A 12980-nucleotide genomic window follows, 5' to 3' on the forward strand; every position below is an offset into this window, starting at 1 on the left:
CTATTTATTGAGCACTTATGACCTGCAGAACTCTGCCAGAGTACTTCCTGTACTCCCACCACCCCTATCATGAAGGGGGCGCTCTGCCCCCTCCCCAGATGAGCAAGGCCTGTGACTGCAGGTCCCATTGCTCAGGTAGGAAATCAGAGGCCTGGAGCGCTGAGTCACCCGCCCACGGGGGCAGAGCCACAGCCCAGCCCAGGTCTGGGGTCTCCCCAGCTTGCACTTAACCCCATGCCCCGGGCCATCGCCTCTGCACCTCTTCCTCTGTCCTCTTCTGTCTGTCTGTCTGTCTGTCTGTCTGTCGGTCTCTCCACCCAACCCCACCCCCGCCCCGGGGCCCTGGCTTTCTCTGAACAACTTTCTATTGGTGTTTTCCTGTATCTCCGTGTCTCTCATTTTCCACCTCAATTTCCCCTTTTCGCGCTTTGGGTCTCTCTCTCTCCCTCCCTCCCTTGGGTTTCCCTCTTTCTGGTTCTGTATTTCTCTTCTTCACCTCTCTGAAGTCTCTGCCTCTCGAACTCTCTGTCTCTCTGTCTGTTTGTCTCTCTTTCCTGTTCTCTCCCCCTCGCCTCTCTCCCTCTGACCGCCCCGCCTCCAGGCCCCGTCTCCCTGCAGCCAGCCCTTGTCCCGACGCCAGCACATTATGTCCCTGGTCAGACCCTGACGTCAGGCGGGGGCCTGGCGGGCGGCCACCGGCCGCTGCCGGGCAGGCGGAGGGCGTGCGCGTTTTCCCGGTCCCCATCGCCCTCCCAGCCCTGCAGCTGGGCTTCAGTTCTCCCCGCCTGGCCTCAGCTGGCTGCAGAGTGGACGGCGGCGCTCGGTGGCCGTTTGGCCTGTGAACCTGGGGCTGCACATCACTCGCCTCTCTCTCCCCTTCATCCCGACCCCAGGGCCATAAGAGACAACTCCTGGCCCTGCCTGGTCCCCAAAGGGAGATGGTACAGCATGGGGACAAGACCCGGCGCTGACGAATCCTGACTGTGTGACCTTGGGCAAGTCACCCAGCCTCTCTGAGCCTCATCTCTGTAAAACAAGGCCACTGAGGCACCTGCCTCTCAGGTCTGCAGGGAGGATCAACTCTAACAGGGGGCTTGCAGTGTGGGAGAGGTGCCTGGCCCACTGTGGGAACTCAGCGTCACCACAGGGTCGCACCCAGCAGTCCTCAACAGGGGAAGCCTCGGAGAGGTGCGGGGGTCTAGGTGACACCTGACTGGGGACACAGCTGGTGTTTAGAGGGTAGGGACATGCATGGGGTTGGGGGGGGGGGATGGCCAGGCACGATGAAGGAACACCCCACCCAAAATACAAACAGTGCCCCTGCCGAGAAAACCTGCCCAAGCCCAGTTGGTCTCAGGCCCCATCAGAGCCTGAATAAGTGGTTTAAAAAATGTCATATTTCTTGTTTGGTTTGTTTGGTTTTCTCCCCCTCTGATGTTCAAAGCAATGCGATTTCCTTGAAGGACATCTTGAAGGGCACCTGAGCATCCTGGTTTAAAACAGACTTTGGGGTTAGACAAACCTGGGTTAAATCCAGCAGTATGGCCTCTGGCCAGTGGCTTCCCCAGCTGAGCCTCAGTTTCCTCATCTGTCAAATGGGGATAATAAACATACACACATTAGAGGCTCATTGTGAGGAGTAAGCAAAACAATGCTTCCAAAGCACAGTAGTCTTTTTTCCTGTCTTTTTTATTCTTCTAATTTTAAACATAGGAGATATAGAAAAGTACAGAGAAGAAAACAAGAAGGTCCCCCAGAGAGAAACACTCAAAGATTTTCGTGGAAATTTGGCTCAGTTAACATATTTGTCCTGAGATCCTACTCGTGCCTGCTTTTTTGTTTTTCATGAAAATAAAACCTGATTTGAAGTTTTCTTTAAAAATATCTTTGCCCATTTTATTACTATTGTTTTTTTTCATACGCACAAACTCAAACGGTTTAAAGGGCATCCAGTGAGCTGCGAGGCTCTCTCCCACCCCAGCCTCTGGCTCCCCTTCCTGGAAGCTAACACAGTTAGCAGATTCTCACATGTCCTTCCTTCCTTTCCTGGGGTTAAATCATCTTTGGTCACATGACTTCCAATCCCTCTCTTCATTTTGGTTTTGTTTGTGTTTTTCGATTCACTTAATTATAAAGTATGACATTGTTAAAAAAAAAAATTAGAACACACAGACAATCAAAAGAAAGGGGAAGATAAGAAAAGTGGAATCACCTGAAATCTTACTCCACCTTTAAAATTTTGGAGTACATCCTCCCAGGCTCTTTCCATCACCTGATGTCTGTAACATTCTTGCAGTCCCAGGTAGCTTTTCTTCTTAGCGCTGATCAAAGCTCGTGACAATGCATTTGTATTTGATGATCAGATAATCTGATCATTATCTTCCTTCTCCACTGTGCAGAAAGTTCCAGGAGGCAAGGAGGGTCACGTCTCTGTCCCCCACAGCCAGCAGGGTGCCAACACACAGTAGGCCTGTATTGAATATTTTCCAAATGAATGAATGAATGGGTGAATTCCCTAAAGGGATTATACATTCTAGTATACTATCCTGTGACCTATTTTTTTTCACTTAACATATTGGGTACATCTTTCCACATCTCTAGCTAGGCAGCAAATCTCCATTTTTCATGTCTGCATGGAGGTACCACAATAAACATCTTTTTGATTCTGGCCAGAAGCTTCTGCCCCTAACTGGGAAATTCTTTTTCAAACACAGATCTGTTGACAAATTCCATATGAGCTACCCGTGCCCCAGCCCTCTGGCCGTTTACTTTCAGCCTGACACTTCAATGGGTTTCACGGGCCCATTGTTTTTTGGGACAAGTCAAGATTTACTGTCTGTCCTTGACATCACGTTTTTCCAGAGAAGCTTAAGAGTGAAGAACTCATCCCACCCCCATCCCACTGTTTCATGAAACAGTGCCAGTTAAATGTTCTGGAGAGTTGCTGAAGCTGGGAAACTTGGTATAACCCTTGCCTCCCTGGCTGCCTCGTTGCAAATAGCACACACCAAGCTCATTCCTACCTCAGGGCCTTTGCACTGGCTATTTCCTCTGCCTGGAATATGCTTCTCTTGGATATTTACTTGGCTTACCTACTTCAGGTCTCTGCTCAAATGGCCCCTTCCCAGACAGGACTTCCTCAACCATTTTTCTAAATTAGCATCTCTAAGTCACTTGTTCAGTTTTACATTTCTTCCTAAAACATTTACCTGGTATCATATTATATTATGTTATGTTATGTTAATATTGGGGGGTTTTCTTATTTACTGTCTATCCCCCTGACTATGAGGGCAGGAGCATGGTTTGTTATCTTTCCTACAGTATCCCCAGCACCTAAAACAGGGCCTGCAGCATTGTAGGCATTCAATATTGGTTGAATCAATAAATGTTAATTCCAGGATTCCAAGCTTCCTTCCAAGGCTGAGAACTGACTGCCGTTTTCATTCATTCATTCATTCATTCCAGATTTATCTATTGAGCACCTGCCGTGTGCCAGGGCCTGTCTGGGTGCTGGGAGTACTACAGTGGGTAAGGCAAACGGGCCCTCCTCTTAAGGGATGTGGTCAGTGGTCAGGGAGATGCACCTCCACCTGGATAACGACATCCAGGTTGACTCGCTGGCCTCGGGTGGTGGAGTGAGAACTGGGCTTGGGTTCTGACACACGTGGGTTCCCAGCTCTAACTCAGCCCTTGCAGAGCTGGGTGAACTGCAAGGCTGACACAAACAGGAACGATATCCTTGTCCTCTTTTTTTCTGCCTGAGGTTCCTTCATCATAAGTGGAGAAGAAATGAAAAAGTGATGCCAGAAACCTGTCTGCATCCCTCCCACAGGCCCAGCTGGGGCTTTGCTTGTGGAGCTAAGCTCTGCCCTACTTTCTGGCTGCCCCACAACTTCCTCCTTCCTTCAGGGAAGCTCCTACCCAAGTAGCCACCACTCCCCAACATAGATGCCAGAAAACTCGCATTCCCAGCCCAGCCTCCCTGGCAGCTTGGTGCAGGCATGGGACTTGGACTCCACCAGCCAGACATGCCTGCTAGAGAGATGTAAGTAGAAGAGAAGGGCAGGACAAGAGTTGCGGAGGAGAATGGACGTGGCTCTGGGGGATGCAGTGGGAGGGGTCCCGGGAGAGCAAGCAGGCTCACTGGGACAGCCCTCCCATAAGACCTGGACCTCGTTCCTGGCTGTATAGCCCCCAATCCTAACCCATGGCCCACCTGGGATGACCGGTATTACAGGTATTAAGAATATTCATGTTCTTTGACCCCCATCAAATCCCTCTTCTGGAATTCTATACTGAGGAAATAAGCACAAATAGTGAACATGCACAAAGATGTTCACAATCTAATTACTTAGAGTGGTGAGGAGTCAGAAACTACCTGAACGCCCAACGACCAGGGAATGGTTCAGTTAATTAGGTGAGGATTCCTAAAAGAAGGTTAGAGACGACCCCTCTGGCAAAATATTAGTGTAATACTCAGGATTAGGTACCTCTTTGAGTGGCTGAAAAACCCAAAATAACAGGGGCTTACATGAAAGAGAAACTTGTTTCTCTCTTACATAAAAGAAGCGTGGAGGTGTTAGTCCAGGGCTAGCAGGGTGGCTTTATACATTCATCAGGGATATGCGTTCCTCTTCTCTTGTGGTTCCACCATGGCCCAAGATAACCACTCAGTTCTGGCCTCGTATCTGCATTCGAGCCAGCAAGGAAGATGGGAAAAAAGAGCAGGCAACCTCTCGCTAAGGGCACTACTCGGAAGTTATATCCCATTGGCCAGAGCTTGTCACATGGACACACCTAGCTGCAAGAGAGGCTGGGGAATGTAGTTTTTTTCTGGGTGGTCACATGCCCAGCTAAAATTTAGGATTTCTATTACTAAAGAAGAGGGAGAGGTCAGAGAATTGGAGAGAAGGAGGGGGGTCTGCCACAACAGCAACAATTAAAATAATGTCTAAGAGGATTTTGTAATAACATGAAAGAAACATTGTACAGTTTGGGAAAAGCAAGATTTGAAATTGTGTGTCCAGTGTGATTACAACTGTGTAACAAAATTTCAAAACAGAGAAAGCTACTGCATGGACAAAACTGCTAGAAAGTTAGCCTTTGTGGGTATAAGAAATGTCCTTTCTTCTTTTTATTCTGTATTTTCCAAATGTTGATAATTGAGCAAACTTAATTTCCCGAAAGAAAGAATCCCTGTGCAGATTATAGAGTCTACTTGAGCTATAATTCATGCCACACAAGCTCTTTCTTCGAATGTGCCAAGGCAGCCAGATGGGGAAAGAAGAAATGAAATGATCTCTAGTCACAGACAACATGATTATGAATGGAGAGAAATCCAAGGAACCCACAAAAAGCAACTAGAAGAAGAGGGACCTGGGACTTATCACAGGTTCAAGTCACAGCTGTGCTGAAATGCCAGCTCTGTGACCTTGGACAAACCACCAACCTCCCCATTTCTGCATCTGTGCAGGGGAAGGAAGAACAGCATCCGCCTCTGGATGTGATGAGGGCTAAGAGGAAGCAGCTCCCGCAAAGCACAAGCAGCAGGGATCTGCACGGAGCAAGCTCTCCACAGAGGTTCTCAGCAGTGAGTGTGTCCCCCCGGGGGACATCTGGCAATGTCTGGAGACCTTTACAACTGGGGGAGGGAAGAAGCTACTGGTATCTAGTGGGTAGAGGCCAAGGATGCTGCTATCGTTCTACAATGCACAGGACAGACTCCCTCTGCAAAGAATACCCAGCCCCAGATGTCAATGGTTCTGAATGAGAAACCCTGCTCTCAACACGCATCAGCTGTTACCATCATCGAGCTTGTTTCTTGGCTTTTGCTGTCATGAACTGCACAGTAGCGGTCAGCGGGGTCACATGCCTGTGGACACGTGTGTTTCTGCAGGATGTGTCTCTGGGCATAGAGTCGCTACAGCAGCCCTGCTCTGCACTTTCATATACTGTAGCCTCCTGAATGCCCCTGAGAGGTCTTCTTCATCTTATCTCAGGCTCTAGACTAGGAGGTTGGAATGTGTCTGCACCCAGGGGAGCTGGGAGAAGGAGCAGGAGGGCCCCCGGCCCCCAGGGCAGTGATGACGCAGCTGTGACTGCTGATACAGCACCACCTACACGGCATCTCCCCAGTGCTTCCTACCCCGTGGGCGCTCTGCTTAGCTCGTTCCATCCCCCTGAAACCCCCCGAGGTAGGCGCTGCCATCAGCTCCACATCAGAGATGAGGAAACAAGCTGAGAGGCAGAACAGGAGCCAGATCAGCTGGCCCCAGAGCCGGCACGCTCTTCCTAGACCTTGCTGCTCTGGCCTAGGGGTCCTTGGCCTGACTGTACATCAGAATCACCTGGGGATTAAAAAACCCCAGATCCCCATGTGCCCCTGCTGGCCCGGTCAGGTCAAGCTTGGTTGTGGAATCAAACACATCTTAACTTGAATCTTCGCTCCTCCGCTTTCTGGCTATGTGACCTGGGGTCAGTGACTTTACCTCTCTGAGCCTCAGGATTGTCTTCTGATAAAAGGGTAGTGTTAGTTACTCCCTCAGAGGGTGGCCATGAGGATACAGTGACATGTTCTATGTTACAGGCTGAGCATGGGGCTTGGTACACAGTAAGCACATGTTAAGTGTTAGTTTTTATTTTTGGAGCATGGCTTAGGCACGTGTGTGTGTGTGTGTGTGTGTGTGTGTGTGTGTTTAAGCTCTTTAATTAATTCTGTTGTGCCTGGCTAGTTATCTGTCCATTCATCCATCATCCCTCCAATCATCTACCCAATCATCCATCCATCCATCCATCCAATCTTCTATCCATCCATTTATTCAACACATTTATTTAACACAAACTGTGTGCCTGGCTGAACTTTTGTCCCTGAGGACACAGAAGTGATCAAGATAAAAAGCCTCCCCTCACAGAACTGACAATATCAGTGTTGGGAGGACAGACTAGATAATAAATGAATAAATATGTAAAGTCATATGTAAACAGCATGGGATGGAGCTCCTCTTAAAGATGGACTGAGAAGCTGACGTCTTCTGCTTGTCCTTCCAGACCCCCTCTCTACCCTGCACTGTGTCTCAGGGCAGATCTGTGTGGTGGGAGCCCATACCTCCCCAAGGCAGACACGAGAAAACTCACTTTCGTAGCCTCTCTTGCAGCTTGGGTGCGGGCATGACACCTGTGCTTGGGAAACAGCAAGGAGGTCTTGCAGGTAGCTGTGGGAATTGAGGTTCAGAGAGGGCAAGGGTCTTGTCCGAAACCAAGCAGTGGGGGGGTGTGAGGAAGGCAGAATTTGAATCCAGGAATACTGGATCCCTCAACTGAGCTCTTCACTGGTTTATGGCCCTCACTGCGGGAGGGTTGCATTGCATTGAAAGGAAGGCAGGGAAAAGTGTCCCACACTGAGGCCCACCTCAGTGTTTTTCAATCACATACTGTAATCCAGGCCTGGGCTCTGCACTTTCATAAGCACGGGATCACAACAGCCCTACAAAGCAGGATGAGCAAATCTGGGTTCGGAGAGGTCAAGCAGCTTGCTTGAGGTCACACAGAAAAGGAATCGGGATGCAAACCCACTGTTTATCTCCAAACCCTTTGCTCTTTGGATTACACCCCCCTTGCAAGAAGAAGACCCATCGAAGATGTAGCACCGTGTGTCTGACTCTCTGCCCACACTCTGAGCACCCTGGGGTCAGGGTCCGCGTCGAAAACTTCTTGCTACTTCCAGATGAAACCCAGGGCGCTACATATGGTAAGCCCTCAATAAATACCACGTCAACACTGCAAGAAAGCACAGCCAACTTACAGGGTTTTGCTTGAGAATTACAGAGGCTCAGAGGCCATTCCTTCTCACACATTTTCCTCCTAAATGTCCCTCCCACGAAAACTCTAGCTGACTCATTCTTTGACCTCATTTAGTTCTTCTAAAATGATGGCTTTGCGATGTGGGGGGTGAAAAGCAATACTGCCCACATTCTCAGCCGGGACTGTAGTACTTAACTGTACGGCCTTCCATCTATCCATTTACCGATCTGCCGTCAGTCCACCCACACACACTTCCATCCACCTGGCCTATTCACTTTATCCAACCTTCCGTTTATTCCTCCACTGATCCATAAATTCAAGCATTATCCATCCATCCATCCTTTCACCCACCAATCCATCCACCCACACTTCTATCCACCTGTCCTATTCACTCTGTCCAACCTTCCGTTCACTTCTCCATTGACCCATGAATTCAAACATCATCCACCCATCCATCCAACCATCCATCTATCCAACATATACATACCAAGTATCTCCTTGGTGCCAAGCCCTGTGCTAGACTCAGAGACAACTAAGACTTGGTACCTGTTCAATGGGAGCGACAGATATGATGGATGGTATAGGAAGGGCTCGTTCATTCATTTTTTCCACATATGTTCCATGCTGCCTCTTAGGTGTCAAGCAGTGTTAGACCCTGGAGAACAAAGATAAAGGACACGAGGTCTTGGGCTCCCATCCTAGTGATAGAGACAGAAGTAAATATGAACCAAGGCAGGAAGTGCTCATTCAATAGTCATTTTGTTCATTCAGCACGTGTTCGCTGATGCCTCCCACATGCCGGACCTGGGCTCTGGGGACACCAAGATATAAAAGACTTGGCCGTAACCACTTGGAACACAGCCCAATGGAGGAAATAGTCCAATAGAGAATTTCAGCAGAGTGATCGGCAGACATGAGCTGCAATTAGGGTGAGAGCAGGGGTCCATGGAGGCAAGGAAGGTGGCCAAGGGAGATTTCTGGAGGAGGTGGGGCTTGGTCTGAGCCCGAAGGATGGGAGGGGGTCTGCTCAGTTAGCCTCCCTCCCCAGGATCCCCATGGGGCCCCCAGGGCACCCCCTCCCACCCAGGCAGCCCTTTTGAGGCTAGGACTCAAACCCTGTCTCAGGACAAGGCCCTGGGCAGCTGGCTGGCTGAACCTTGGAGACTGTCCCACAGTGACCAAGGTCTATTGGTGACATTGAGGTTGTTTGTACAAATGTGCTCCATTTTCTAAGCAGTCTCGCTCACAGAAAAAGCAAAACAACTCTGCTGGCATGGCGTATGGTGGGGTGTGGACGGGGTGTCTGAGAATGTCTACCATGTATGGTGCCCTGGGGAACGGTGACACGGGTGCCAGTGGGAGGGGAGAGTGGGAAGGACAGAAGCAAGGCTGGAGATAGATGGTGGCTGGGGCCAGATCTCTCAGAGCCTCGCAGGCCTTAGGAAGGACTCAGGGTTTGATCTGAACGGTAACGGGGAGACATTGAGCTGGATTCAAATGGACTAAAACATAAGATTCAAAACTTCCAGGTAGCTAGTGATTAAACCATTTGCATATTCATTCATTCCACCAATATTTGAGCACCTACTCTGTTCCAGGCACTGTTCCAGGCACTGGAGAAACAAAGGTGAACATAACAAACCCAGACTCTGCCTTCCTGTGGCCAGAGGGGACACAGACCCTGAATCAAAAAAATCACACAATGAAATAGTGATAAGCACCACCAGGGAAGGCTTCTCCAAGGTGAAGCAAAAGCAGCTGGTTTAGTACTTTTTCCGGCCAATATACATTGAGCACCTACTGTGTCAGACACTGTGCTGAGTGCAGGGGTGCGGGATGAGCAAGATAGACCGAGTTCCTGCCCACAAGGAGCTGACATTCCAGTGGAGGAGACACACCAATAAATGGACAGCAACAGCATAGTGAGCTAAATGCAGCTGGGGTACGTAGAGGGAGCCGGGAGGGCTTCCTGGAGGAAGGGCATGAGCGGGAGTTAGGTAGGGATTGTGCATGGGGTGGGGGAGGGGCAGGTGGGGAGTCTCCGGTGACCTGCTGGGCTTAGGAGGCGGTGGGGTGTGGCGAGAGAAGATGCAGTAGCCTTGGGAGAAGGTCGAGATCCATTGGAAGGAGACCTAAGGCTGTGTATGCAGGAAGGCAGAGGGTATCTGCGGGGCTCCCTCTGTCTCTCCATCTCTGTCTCTCTTTGTCTCCTTCTCTCTCTCTCTGTCTTTGTCTCTTCATCTCTGTCTGTGCCTCCTCTTTGTCTCTCTCATGATCTGTCTCTGTCTTTATCTGTCAGTACCTGACAAGTCTCTCTGATTCTCTCACTGTCTCTCTAGGCCTCTCAGCTTCTCTTTCTCTGACTCTCTCTTGTCTGCTCTGGTCATCTTCATGAGATGTCAGTAAGAGACAAGGATACTGGGAAAAAAACCCCGAAGGGTGGGCAGGAAGTGAGGCCAGGGGCACAAGGACAGCTGAGCACAGGGACGGGCGGTGACTGAATGTTCTGTTTTGGAAAGACTGCTCTGGTCAGGGGCGAAGGTGGCTGACCACGAAACTTGATAACCTGGCCAAACTCGGGTTCTAGCCAGCCCTGTGGCCAGCAGCCCCATGACCCCATGGATGCCGCACAGAATTTTCCCAGAGGGAAGGAGAGACAGGGAAAATGGCCCACGGGCAGTTTCTCCTCTGGTGAGCGGGACCAACAGGGAGGGGTGGAAATAAGGGAACAGTGAATTCTCAAGCAAGACCTCAGTGTGGTCTAGAATAGGAAAGCCCTGCTTATCGCTATATCCTTTTCAAAGGTTTAACAATTTATTAAGCACTTACTGTGTGCCAGGCACCGTGCTAACCCTCTCAAGTGGAGCCTTGCGGTGTTAGACCAAGGACTGTGGAGCCAGACTGCCTCAGTTTGAATCCGGGCTTTACAAATCACTAGCTCTGTGACCTTGTGTAAATTACTTAAGCTCTTTCTTCGTGTGTAAAATGGGAAGAAAGCAGCACCTGTCTCATCCATCAGAGGTCAAGATTAATATTGGTTAATACATGTGCTTGGAATAGTGCATGGCACATAATAAGTGCTCAAGAAAAATCTAAGCTGTTATGATTTCAGCCTTGCGATGGACAAGGTAAAGCTAAGGGGGCAGAGTGAGTCATGTTTGAATCCCTCCTTCATCCTTTCCCAGCTCTGTGATCCTGGTTCAGTCTCATAACATAACTGGGTGTCAGTTTTCTTACCTGTTCAGGGAAGATGATCTTAGTACTCACCTCACCAAGGGGTGGAGAGCTTCTACGTATGTGTAAAGTAGATGGAAAGCATTCACCTCACAGGTGAAGCAAGTGTCCAAAACATTTCTTTTTTGTTTTTCTCCCATATGTCCAGCAGGTTCAGTGTCTCCCAGAATATCTCTGATCTTCTGGGTCCTGTGCTCTTCCTGTCCTAAAACACAGTGGCAGTTGGCTAGAGATGGAGCAAGGCCCCTTGGTGCCCAACATGAGTCCTGACAACAGCTTTCTGGTGCAGGCATTATCAACCCATTTCACAGAGTTGGAAACTGAGGTCTGGAGAGGTAAACAGGCTGCCCAAGGCAAATGGTTCACAAGCACCTGCTCCCCTGAGCTGCTCTTGATCTGAACTCCTGTGAACCCCACCATTTCCTATGCCATCAGAGGCATAGGACCTTGACCTCTCTCATGCTCAGCGTCATGGTCCTGCCTCGGTATCCCCTGAGCCTGGCCCAGCGCTGGTCTCAGAAATGTTGGTTGTATCAGACAGAAGCCACAAGCCCAAAGAGCTGCGCTGTCCCTGAATTACCTCTCCGCATCCTCAGCCTGCTTCCTCATCCTCTGCCAGCCAGCCGGAAGGAAATTCAACATGGCCACCATACCCCGAAATACTCCCCTCACTACCAGGGCAAGAAGCAGGTGACAAGCACAGGCAGTGCGGAGGAGGGGATAGAATGGGGTCTGGAGGCCCAGAACCCCGAGTTCGTATGCCTTGGTTGTGTGACTTTGGACATGGCACTTCCTCTCCATGCTGAGCCTCAGTTTCCTCATCTGTAGAATGGGCACAATCATCATACTATCCACCTCTTCAGTTGATGCGAAGAATAGAGGGAGCATGGGTACAGTGCTAGGCATGGGGCAGACGCTCAGAAAATGACAACTGTCCCTGCTATGTGGGAGGGGCGGCTGAAGCCCTCTCCCCCCACCCCAGTCCTTCAAGCCCAGTTTGGCTCTTCATGGTCAATGGTGAGCGTCTCATGAGACAGTATAGTAGTTAAGAGCATGAGCCCTGGGGTCAGCTGCCTGAGCTCAAATCCTGCCTCTGCCACTTGTTAGCTGTGTGATCCCAGACTTAAGTGACAATCTCTCTGGACCTTAGTTTCCTCATCCATGAAGCAGATGTAATAATAGCCCCCACCTCTTTGAATTGTTGTGATGATCAAATGAATTCACAAATGTAAAGGCTAGGATCCTGCCAGGCACATGATGAGGGCTCATAGAAGTGTTTGCTGCTCTTCACGGATCGATGGGGAGAGGGGACCTGGGGGCTTCTGCACAATTTACAAGAAACTCAGGGCCAGGGATGGAATGGGGGAGCTGGGGAAGAATCCCGATCGGAACTGGGGAGAATTTCAGAAAGCAAGGCGACCATGTTGAGGAAAGGGCTTTGCACAGGTCCCACGTGGCCCCGGGAAAGGCTGCTCCACATCTGTCCTCTCCTGGGAGCCCAGCAGAGTGCTTGGGCGTCTCCGTAACGGGGAAGCTCCAGCCTTCCGGTCACTCATCCTGAAACCTTGGCGTCATCCCTGATTTCTTGATTTCTGCCACATCTGGCCCAGCAGTGTGTCCTGTCCACCTTTAGAACAGACCTAGAATATGAGGCCATGGACTTCCCCCCACGTCCCCACCTCTGATGGCCGCCCCTGGGCCTGGTCACCATCATCTTTTGCCTGGACCATTGCAGTCACTCCTCTCTGGTTGTCACCCTTCCCCCCAGGCCCTGACAGTCCCTTCTCCACACATAGTCAGGGGGATTCTTTCGGAACCGAGGTCAGACGATGCTGACCTGCTCAGGACCCTCCGTGGCTCCCAGCTACCCCAGAGAAAAGCCCGAGTCCTTCCTACAATGTGCAAGGCTCTGCACTATCTGCCCCCCACCACTGCCTCCCACACTG

Source organism: Balaenoptera ricei, chromosome 15, assembly GCF_028023285.1.
Source record: "Balaenoptera ricei isolate mBalRic1 chromosome 15, mBalRic1.hap2, whole genome shotgun sequence".
Classification (NCBI taxonomy): domain Eukaryota; kingdom Metazoa; phylum Chordata; class Mammalia; order Artiodactyla; family Balaenopteridae; genus Balaenoptera; species Balaenoptera ricei.